Here is a 12,522-nt window from a genome sequence, read left to right on the forward strand (position 1 = left end):
TACTATTGTTGTTTTAATATGATGTAATTTTAATTATTTACTTTGATAATTTATTTTTAATACATTATCAAGATTATCAATTAAACCTACATATAATATTAATTATAAGTTAAATTTTAATTTTAATTTTAAAAATGCTAATAAATAAGTGTTACGAATACGTCAAACATAAAATTGTGTATTTATAACACAATCAACATAAATTATTAATATTATCTACAAATTTAATTTGGTGTACTTATAGAAATAAATCATTTAATTTCAAAATTTTTTAAAATACAATTTTATAAAAATAACTTAAAAAAATTTAAAAGGTAAATAACAAGAAAAATATAAAATGTATACATTTTTACAAAAAACAAATTCCGTAAATTGCTTTCATAAAAACTAATCAACTGTGTAAAACATTTTACAATGCAGCATCTAAACAATGTAAAATGTTTTCTGGAAAATGTTTTCCAAAAATATAATTCATTTTCCAGAATTCATTTTCAAAAATTCATTTTCCGAAAACTATTTTCAGTGAAACAAACGAACCTTAGTTTTAAAAAAGAATGATATCGTACTCGTTGAGTCATCACATAATATTTTTTCATTTTATTAGGGTTTGGAGAGGGGAGACTACATCCAGAAAAAAAAATATAATGGAAAATTTGTAGCTTGGTTCTTGGGTTATTTAGAATTTTAAAATTAATTTTAAGAAGAGATTATGGATCAATTTTTTTGGTATAAACATCGGTATTTGATCTATTGATCGATTAATTATAATCAAATACTGCAGAGGCAAAGGTGACTCTCACAAGCCAGTTTGATTCATTCGCAATCGTCAGAATTCAAACATCTGACCTTGCTTAAGGGATCTAGTGTTTTATCTCGCTAAACCAACTGGTTGTTGGATGATTATGGATCAATTTTAATAGTCGAAAAGAATTATGTTTAATTAGAAAAATAATATAATTTAATTTTCAATCTGATTTGATAATGATATTGAAATAACTTTATCTTTAAATAAGATTCATTAAGATTTGAGGAGAGTAAAAAAATTCAACGAATTTGAATCCTAAATTAGAAGAATTTTTAATAAATCTGAATTAAAAAAAAGGAAAATAAGTAATTTAGTGATTTTTTTTAATCAAAAGATCTCCAAAGGACAACATAAATAAATAACAATAAAAAGAGGGGACGATTTAATAAAAATTTAAAACTTAATTTTTTTAATTTTTTTATTAATCATCAAATTAATTTAAAATTAAATTATGTATATGGTCAAATGAAACTTTTGCACAATTAAAATTGGTCTAGATTTGTTTCTTTCATCAAAATTTAAACTTTTTTTAATTAACATAAGTAAATAATAAAGAGTAAAGTATACAAATAATCTCAATTATTGAATATTATTTTACTGAGTTCCATGATCATTAAAAATTACGAAATGGTCCATTAATTATAGTATCATGATTATTAAAATTAATAAAATGATAATTCGATTATTCATATATTCTAAACGCATCCTTTTCGGTTAAATTATTGTCAACAATTTAAGTTGGTCGTTAACGTGTTAAATATGATATGATCCTAAAATTTTAAACAATCATTTTTCAATCAATAAATAACACCCAACTTATACTATCATCAATTGTTTAACGGAATATGATGAATTTAAAACATATAAATAATTAATAATTATTTTTATTTAAATAATCAAAAAACTAAATAAAATAGTATCATATAATTAAAAGATTATTTAGGTGACAGATCGAATAGCTAAGATTGTCATAACAAGAGGAGAGGCTCATAAGGTATTCTCCGTTCCACCGCGAGAAATGGTTGAATTAGTTCAACAGGAAGCTGCCGACTACATTTTGACAGCAGAAATTTAATCTACTACGATTTATTTCTTTTGTTCACCAAAAAAAAAATTATTTCATAAGTTCTAATAATGAACGAACTCATAAAAAAATCGATCGAATTATTACAAATGATTTAAAAGTTTAATGATTGATATTCTTTTCCTCTCAAAACACGAGTAATTGAGATGCGTAATGCTAACTTATTTATTCCCTATCTCCGATGTGTCGTGTCATGTGATTTGACAGCCAATGCTTACTTGGTAACTTCAACTATATTGAATGGTATATTAAAAGCTGTGGATGAAAATGAGGCATCATTTAAAGGTTGAAAGATCCATGTAACGGATAAAATAACCGATTATTTAATCAGTATAAATATTTTCTGATATATAAAGTTATTAAATATACGATATTTAATATTTAAATTATTAAATTTGATTTATTTCAACATTTAAATTTTAATTTTTTTAGAATTATGTCTAATATTTATTTTTTATTTTATTTTCATACTCTCGTTAAAAATTTAGTGTTAAATTTCAAAAAATAATTAAATACTAAAATAGATTAAAATTAATAGTTTAGATACTAAATCACCCTTAAATATAATTAAAGAAACGATTTGAAATCCAATTCATCTAAAAACATGGGCAACAAGGAGGCTGTCATCGAATGGAGTTTAATTTATGCAGGCAACCCATTTGCCTTGTTTAAATGATGGGATTTTAGTTTTTTTTTTCTTTCTTATTTTTGGTGTTAGAATCAGCAGTGAATTCAATGTTTGTTTAGAGTGAGTACCGAGTATGTTTCTATCATAAAATTTAAATATTTATTTTATTGATCGTATCCACTTTAAAATTTCATTTATGATCATAATGTATAAAAATTTATATTATTAATATATATGTATATACCCTAAAATAATATTTATAGATCAATCACTGATCACAATTGATGTCAAGTCTTGCTATCTCATCTACAATTATACATGTTAACAAATCGGAGAATAGTAACGAGGACCGGTCCATTTTCATGAGTTAGGCTTTTGGCATGGTTTTTGATCCCGATGACCGGAGACGTTTGTCATCTAGATTTGAGAATGAGTTCAGTGGAGTCATGCTGTTTTTTAAATAAAGCCAAATTTTTAATTATAAAATCATATAATTTTTGACGCGTTAATAATATATGCTACATAGATTTGATATTTTCTCTATTATATTAATGATAATAATTTCTCATTTAATTCGTACGAATTACTTTTATTAATAAAAAAGAATTAAATTGTTTTGTTGAGCTTTCAATTTATAGGTGAATTTGGTTAGGTGGGAAGGCACATCCAACTCTGCATTTCAAAGTAACAAATGATGAACGAACATGGACAATAGAGAATAACACCAAGAAATTTACACGAACTTTACATAGCCAAAACAAAAAGTACGAAGAAGAAATAACACCACCACTCTCTTTTTTCACATCGCGCACGTCTCCATCCCCATCCCCATCCCTTGTGTTCGATAAATAAAAACAAATCCCCCAACACTATATTTATAAAATTAAATTTTCAAACACAAAACAAAAAGAAACCTTGTTGTTTCCTTCCCATGTGCACCGGTTTCCACTTTTTGACAAGTAATTTCCAAGGGAATTGTTCGCCATTGAGGAAGCTTCAATCAGAAAATGGTTTGGCCTTGGACCTGTAGAGAAGCTTCTTCTTCTTTGCGGTTTGGTTATCGATGGTGAGAACAATTCTCCCAGCCTCACCTGTTTTGAAGCTGCCGGAGATCACCGTTTCATCGGCCGGACCTACTTTTCTCGTCTTCGATACGATCATGGTGTATCCATCTTCAGCTGTGGGCACAAATTCGGCTCCATAATTCACGTCCCATCCCACAACACGTAGCTCCCAGACCACAGTAGATTTCTGCTAATTCATCAACAAAATATAGTTCATAATTGAATTCAATTCAACCCAGTTTCAGATTGTCATTTGATCCATGTTCTTTTATCTTACCTCGGCTATGGGGAATTCAACGGTGTGTTTGGTTGCTGGTTTGATTGTATCCTCCGTTGCAGCATCAGCAACGGCGAATTCTTGTTCAGCCTCCCTGCTCAATCCACCATACTGAACTGGTACGTGTTCAGGGGCAATACATCTATTACATATAACCAGTTGTTTTAATTATGTTTCTAATATGTTCAACCAATAAACAAACGATTAAGAAAATTAGGGAAGAGAAAGAAATTATCGGAGTCCACTTGCCTGAAAAGGATATCGGTTGATTTGGATGGACCTGCAAACACGAACTTGCTCTTGGTTCTCTGGGTAAGGAAGGGCTAATCATCATATTGAAAGCCAAGTACCACCATGGAACATTGATAAACACCTTCAAAATCCAAACCCATATTCAAAATTTGTTATAATTTAACACCGTGATACAAAAAGATTTAATTTTTTTTTATATATTTCAGAACTCTAATGTATGTTTACCTGTTTGGCCAGGAACTCCGGATAATTATCCTGAAGCAAGTTAAGGGCATGGTTGGTTGCTTGTCTGAGTTCCCTTTTGGTAAGTCCAAGAGAATTCTTGAGATCGTTAACCTGAACTATTGTATTGATACCTGTGGGACTGAAGTCAAGTTTTCTGATGCTTTTTTCCAAGAATTGGATCCTCCACCTCAAGAACTTGGATCGCTTTTCATCGTCTCCGAAGGTGTTGTGATACAATTCTTTGTTTTGGAATTCTCCGTAAGCGTTGTAACATACGGGATGACCTTCTTTGTCGAATCCGTGCATGAAAACCACTCTCTCCAGTTCATTTCCCAGGTCTTCTTCCAGCAAACCTTCAACTCCGAATTCCTTTCGCCAGATGATAGTGTTTTTTAGCATGGTGAATGCGTCCTTCACTTTGAAATCCCTTGCCCTTAAGAATTTCAACAGGATCACATCACTCCTTTCGTCTGCGAGGAGTGGGATTCCCCATATGGATACCTCTTCCGTGGGGTGGAGGAACATCGGCTTCCTTTGGCTCATCTTTCGGAACCACCTCTGGTTCCACCGATGAAGATGCAGTTTCCTCTGGTTTATCAGCTGGAGGAGGAGAGCTACTGCTACTATGGACTCCTCAATCGCTTCGACAGTCTTGGCACCATCGTCCTCGACGGCTGGAGCTTTTTCAACCACCTCTGTTTTCACCACAGTCTCGGCTGGCAGCGGAGTCTTCTCTTCTTCTTCCTTGACTTCAGCCGGTGCGGATGCTTCAGCTTCGACTTTTTCAGGAGCTTTCTCTTCAGTTTTTTCTTCAGTTTCAGCAGGAGCAGGTTGGTCTTCCTCTTTCTTTTCCTCCGCCGGTGGTTTAGATTCTTTTTCTTTAGCCGGAGGAGGTGGAGGTAGAGCACTGAATCCGTTCTTGTTAAGGGCTTCTTGAATAAGTTGCTTAAGCTCTTCGAGAGCCTTCTTCTGTGCGTCAGGAAGTTCACCAACGATATTGGTTTCATCTTTGAAAGAGGCAGACTGAGTGACCTTGGGTTCCTTTTCTTCAACCTTAGGATCCTCCTCCACCTGTTTCTCTTCAACAACAGCCTCGGTTGCAGCAGAAGGCGGCGCAGCCTCCTTTTTCTCCTTCTCCACAACCACTTCCTCAGCAGGCGCTGCAGCTGCTTCCGGCTTTTGAGTCTCCTCAGCCATGAAAAAAGATAATTCTAAAGCAAAGATGATGATGATGAAGAAGAAAGCATAGATAGAGAGAATTTGAGAGAGTTGGTATCGGGGTTTGAAAACTGAAGGGGAAAGTGGGGGCTTAAAATGGGGGAAGTGATAAGAAGAAATGGAGGCGACGTTGGTTGGAGACGGAGGAGAGAACCACTCTGCCAGCTGTTATTATGCCACTTTGCATTTGGACCCCCTCTTTATATGTTTTTCATCATTATCATTTTATTTTATAAGCATGATAATAAGCCTTTCAAAATCGTAATTAACACAGAATAACTTATTTTAATAGTAAAAAAAATTATTATTTTTATTTTAAAATTTACGGGTTCAGCATCAAGAGCTACATTTATTATTAAATAAAAAATATTTAAAATAATTATTATTTTATAATCATCTTAACTTAAAAAAATCATAATTATAGGTCGTAGTTGGAATAAAATCCAAAACGACAGATTAACGGCTAATTGTAAACCGTTGTCTTCGCCACTGGTTTTTTACTTGTATTTTGTTACCTGTATTTTGAAATTTTTTACCAAACCAGGCCCACTATTTGGGTTATTACTGTTTTCATACTTTTATTATTATTTATAAAAATACATCCAAGTATATTGTATAGACAAAAGATATATCACGTATATTATTTGTAGTGGGTAAAGTTTATGTTGATATTTAGGGATGGACTTAGAGAAGCAGGTGAGACGATCGTCCTTAAAATTATAAAATTATCATATTTTTAAATTTTTTATGTATTATTTATTGAAAATTTGTTTTAGCCCCTAAAATTTTATAAATTTAAATTCATTCTCCTGAAATTTTATAATTTCAAGTTCACTCCTAATTTAAAATTCTACGCTCGTCTATGTTGATATTATCATTTAATTTTTTTATTCAAATACTATTATAAGTATTTTTTATTTTTTATTTTGAGAATGCACATTTCCTTTACTTTTAGGTACATTTTTTTATTTAGTTATCATTTCCGGTTTTTTCTCTTTAAAAGTTGGATTTGACATCGTCATGTTGATCAACATGATATTTATTTGTTATTATGCTGATTTTCTCTTCTTTGAACTTAGGATTGAATTTGGATATACAATTTGCGTTTGTGGATAGTTTTCTCACGTCGTTTGATTCTAATTTACAATTTATCAGTGATCTTTCAATAGCTTAATCTTTTTTATAGTCCATTTGTTAATGTGAACATATCTACTTGTTTTATATTTTATTCAAGTTTATTTTATTAGGTTTTATCATTTTCTTATATGATCCTTGTGTGCTAAGTGACAAATTTATTGTGTTAATGATTATATGAAAATATTATTATGATTTGTTTTAGTTTACGGATTATGATTGTAAACTTCAATTATAATTTAGATATTTTTATATTTTTAATAAAACTAGTGACTATAATTTTTTGTTTTAAAAAATAAACAAGTAGCGTGTCTCCCTCTCTCTCAACTTGGATTTTCTCTTAATAATTTTATGTCGTCTCAGTCTCTCTCTTTAATTTTTATTTAGTCGGGCGGTGGCACTAATTTTTTTTCTTTTTTGATATAAAGAAAAACCACTGGATCAGTGGTTGGGTCTTCTCCTCACCAACGTGAGATCAGCGTCGAGAGCTCTTTGAACATCAGCAGGAGGGCGGTCAAGGATAGCACGTCCCAAGGGATATCCCCGTCCGAGTTTAGCGATCCTGTCGGCCAGAGCGTTGTCTGCGCGAGGGATGGAGCCCACCGTAACAGTCCACCGATGGTCAATGTACACCCTTATCCGTCTGATAATGATCGCTTCATGCAAGACAGGAGCGGCAGCGATGCACTTAGCCATCTCACTGTTGTCGACTTCAACTTGGAGACGATCAATTCCAAGGGACCAAGCCAACTCGAGACCATCTAAAACACCCCCCATAGCTCAGCTTGGATGACTGAACACTTGCCAATATTCCTACAGAAACCAGAAATCCACTCTCTATCGTTATTCCGAATGACTCATCCGCAAGCTGCTGCCATTGATGACGGGTTTACAGCTCCATCAGAATTGAGTTTAAAGCTGCCGATACGGGGAGCTCTCCAGCCATTGATCTTTCCCGAAAGGGACCTGGAAAAAGAACAACTAGATTGATTAGTTTTAAAAACCGAGCCCCAGGCTTTTGCCGATTCAATAGTGTCCATGGCAGACCAAACTTGGCCTTTGAAAATAAAACAATTTATTTTCTTCCACAACCTCCATATGAGAATGCCAAAGAGTTGTCTCCATACGTAATCCGACCTGTCAAGAACTGTAAGATTAGAGAAGTTTAGGTGAAGCCATTCAAAAAGAGGAAGCGAGAAGAAATCATTTGCAGAACGTGTCGGGAACAAGTGATTCCATATCGATCGGGCAACATGGCAATCCCGAAGCACGTGCAATATGTTCTTATTAGCTTCTCCACAAATAGGGCAATGATCATCATCCGTGAACTCGTTCTTTCCTTTCAGTTTTTGTCATGAGCCGTTGATGGACCACAAGCCAAATAAAGCTATTGATTCTCTGAGGGCCAGAGAAATCCCAAGCAAGATTCCAGAGCTTATCTGCAGCATCCCAACAGTCTTTATTTAGTAAATGAAAGGCTGAACGGACGATGCAAACTCCGCTTCCATTCCAGCGCCATATAAGGATGTCACCACCTGCTCCATCCAAAGGTGGGGGAGTGCCCAGAACCTTCAAAACAAGGCTCTCGTGAAGAACTTGGCGGAGAGGATGGACATCCCACTAGCCCCTAGCAGTTGCCAAAGTCACGAAAAGAAGCATTAGGAAAGGATACTTGGTCAGCATTGATGTAACTAGCAAGAGGCTCGGAATCGTTTATCCAAGAATCAAACCAAAAGTTAGTATTTTCTCCGTTACCAATCGACCAGATAATATTATTGCGAATATGGGTCCACACTTTCGAAAGAGATTTCCAAACAAAGGATCCGTTACGATCAATAAGATAGATCGGCATTGGATCTTCCACTCTATACTTGGCTTGCATAATTTTAGTCCGAAGAACATTCGGGCGCCTAAGGAAGTTATATCCCAGCTTCACAAGAAACGCTTCATTTTGAGCACGAAGAGGCCGCATACAAAGGCCTCCACTAAGGTTAGGTTGGCAGCAAGTTTCCCGCTTAACAAGGGCCGGTGTTGAGTTATTCGTCGAATTTCCCCAAATGAATCGACGGGTAATTTGCTCGATCTTGTCGCAGACACCTTTCGGAATAGCGACAGTTTGCATGAAATAGTTTGGGATGGTCATGAGAATAGACTTAGCAAGCGTGACGCAACCCACAAAGGAAGACTATTCGGCAGTGGCACTAATCTTTAGGCCAATGATAATTAATTCTCTTGTTCTTTTTCATGATATATCTTTTATTTTTATTTTTCTTGAGTTTTATTTTCAATTTTAAATAAGAATATATGTCATTGTGACACACTTTTGTTTGCTCCCGTAACGCGTGTTTTTTTACTATTGTGGCATAATTCTTATGACTTTTAGTATGTTTTCGTATTTTTTTGCGGTTGTTTTAGTGCTCTCACTGGACCATCACGAAATTGGTTTTCTGATTGGTTTGTCGATAGTCACGTACAGTCTGATCTCCTCTTTGATAAAATGTTATTTGTCGATATAATCTGAATTGTGTAGGGAAGTAACCTGTCAGATAGTTTGGTCCACTCACCACTCCTTTATCACTTCATAAAACATCTCGTTCAACATAGAGAATCAATTTTTGTTAAGGTTATTGGATTATCTTGGTGTTGGTCGTCATTTTCAATGTAATGTTTTAATTTTCTTAGTAATTTTAGGTTTAATATTTTATTTTTGTATGAGTTTTTTTCGTGACTAGTATCATCGTTTTCTCTTTAAGCTCAGGCCGTTGTAATTTTAATTTCTTCCATTGTTTATTAATAAAATCTAGTTGTTATTAATAAGAAAAAAAAAACATAAGCAATTTCTCTCTGGGTTCATATATTTAAAATATTATGTAGAGATCTAATGTATTACTCCCTCTGTCTCATAATTTTTGTTATATTGACTATGCACACAATTTAAAGAGATATATTTGACCCAGAGAAATGAAAAAGTTATCCTTAAAAGTTGATTGATAAATTTAACTAATTTATTTTGATAGATGTAAAATAGTAAGACAATAAGGTAAAAAAATATAACTGTTAATGTTAGTTAACTTTTTTTATATGACATTTTGAATGAGACAGTTTAAAAAATCAAAAGACACATCAGTAGGACAAAGAGAACATCGTTTTTTTTAACTCAATAAGTGATCTTGGTAATTAAAGAGTTCCTCGAGGTCTCGAGTTCGAGTAATTACGCTTACAAAATTTATATTATCAACATTTAAAAAATTATGAACAAATATTATCTTATAAACATTTTAAACTATTTAAAAAACGTGCTGCCATTCTCATTCTATATGGTTATATGCTTATATTTGTAATTAAACATGTAAAAGTAAATAAAAACACACATACAAACGATTAAATGTATCACATTCTCAAACACATTTATTATACATATAATTTGTGTGTTGATCATATTTACGTACAGCATACTGTATTTGTTTTATTAAATTCATATTTTTTAGAATTAATTATCAAATCTGCATCATGGAAATTGATCTTCTGGGTCATCCGCTTGAAAGAGTTTTGTTAAACGACGATCTCATCTACGCATTCAAATTTGACCTTTACCCAACCACTCCAATTTTCATGCTCATCTTAATTTGCCGGGGTTTTTTTTATTAAAAATATTCAAATTTAAGGTACCCATCTTCCTTATTTCTAATAACCATTTTAGTAAATTTTCCCTGCCAACTTATATTGAATCATATTATTGGTTTTTAAATATATTTTTCTCTAAAGTTTGTTACTTTAATTAAAATTTGTGACAATTAAATTGAAGATTTTATCAATAATAGTAAGTGAAATTATGACTAAAATTATCACAGGGATGGACCTAGGCGGCAGGGGTTGGAACGGCCGCTTCCCTAAAAATTTAAAATTATCACATCTTTTAGATTTTATTTATGTATTTCCAAACTGAGTTTTCGCTCTCCTAGAATTTTATAAGTTCAAGTTCACCCCATGATATTCTATAAGTTTAAGTTCACCCCCAACATAAAATCTTGCATATGTCGCTGATTAGATACATGTAAACGATGGAATTTCATGTGATTCAATTTTATCTACCTCTACAGTTGAGATAATTAATAATTCAATATAAATATAGAAGTCATGAAGAATACAAAAGTATGACATTTCAGTTGCATTTGGTTCACGGAATGTAAGATTACCAGTGGGAATAAAAGATTACTGAGGAATACGATTACTGAGAATGTTGTATTTTGTGTTTGGTTGGTTTAGCAGGAATGTAAGATTACAGTGTTTGGTTAAAGGAATAAAAGATTATTGTAATATATATTTTACCAAATTGTTCTTATTATATATTTGTTTTTTTAACAAGTTGAATTCTACCATAATATTATTATAATTAATTTATATATTTTCTTTAAAAAATTTAAATTCATAAAATTTATATATATATATATATATATATATTTACAAAATTGAAAAGATAAATATGTTTAATGAAATGGTAAAATTTTATTTTAACCCCTGAACTTTATATAAAATTTTAATTATAGACTTTTTTTGTAAATCTAAAATAGTTTAACGATAAATTTGTAATTTAACATTCGTAGAATTTTTATTATTCAACGACAGAAGAATGATATTTTTGAGAAAAAAAATTAAGGGCATTTTAGTCCAAAACGCCGATAATCCAACAATACATAAGGGAATAAGTAATCACATACCAGGTAATATACCCCCAAAAATTCACTGTTTAGAATAAAAGATTACCGAGTAATAAGATTAATGGCCAACCAAACGAGAGAATGAGGATTCTATTCCCCCGATAATCCCATATGCCATGAACCAAGCACGCCCTTCATGTATCACAAACCCTATTATATGAACTAAAATACGATATATCCCAAAATATTCTTCAAACATAACTAAAAACACATATTTAGAACGAATATCCCAAAATATACAAACACTTTAAAATAATTACATCTCTTCAAAATAACATCATATTTCTAAAGGCGTCTACCTTATGGGGAAAATAAGCTTGATCATAAAAAAATCATTAATTAATAAAAAATTACTTAAATAAATTTAATCTTCAAATATTATGATCATAATAAAATTAAATCTAATTTTTAATTAAAATTTGAATCGATATCTAGTAGAATTGTTACCATTCATATGATCCGTTAAGAATATAAAAATATCCGCTAAATATATTTAAAAATTAATATGACATGTAGCAATGTCTATTTGCAAATTTTAAAAATTTTGTATTAAAAATAATTAATGGAACTCTTACTTTATACGAAACATTATATTATGATATTTAAGACATCATCAACCTAATGCGAAAAGCTTTGTAAAATATATTCAAAGATTGGGTTAACACACTTGATCTAAATAAAATAATATTCACTCTTTTTTTATTTTTATTTTCAAATGGTATAAAATTGCAAATAGACCCATTGTCACTTTGATGATGAGAATGCCTATCACTTAAAAACTAAGGTCTTGATGTATTTATGTAAACCACCCCTAATAATAATAATAATAATAATAATAATAAGAAGAAGAAGAAGAAGAAGAAGAAGAAGAAGAAGAAGAAGAAGAAGAGAAGAAGAAGAAGAAGAAGAAGAAGAAGAAGAAGAAGAAGAAGAAGAAGAAGAAGAAGAAGAAGAAGAAGAAGAAGAAGAAGAAGAAGAAGAAGAAGAAGAAGAAGAAGAAGAAGGTATTATATAGAATTTGAACATATTTTTTTAGCTCACGAATTCATATAACATGCATTGATTTTATTTGAAGGGTTTAAAAACTAATATAAAAAATTATGCAAATTATAAAATA

The 12,522-nt window shown here is 31.6% G+C and overlaps 1 pseudogene; it reads right to left on the reverse strand.

The window, feature by feature from the left end:
- Positions 1-3,260: 3,260 nt before the first annotated feature.
- LOC120164461 lies at positions 3,261-5,713 on the reverse strand (annotated as a pseudogene).
- Positions 5,714-12,522: the final 6,809 nt, after the last annotated feature.

This window comes from Hibiscus syriacus, unplaced genomic scaffold (assembly GCF_006381635.1).
Source record: "Hibiscus syriacus cultivar Baekdansim isolate YM2019G1 unplaced genomic scaffold, ASM638163v2 tig00111539_pilon, whole genome shotgun sequence".
Classification (NCBI taxonomy): domain Eukaryota; kingdom Viridiplantae; phylum Streptophyta; class Magnoliopsida; order Malvales; family Malvaceae; genus Hibiscus; species Hibiscus syriacus.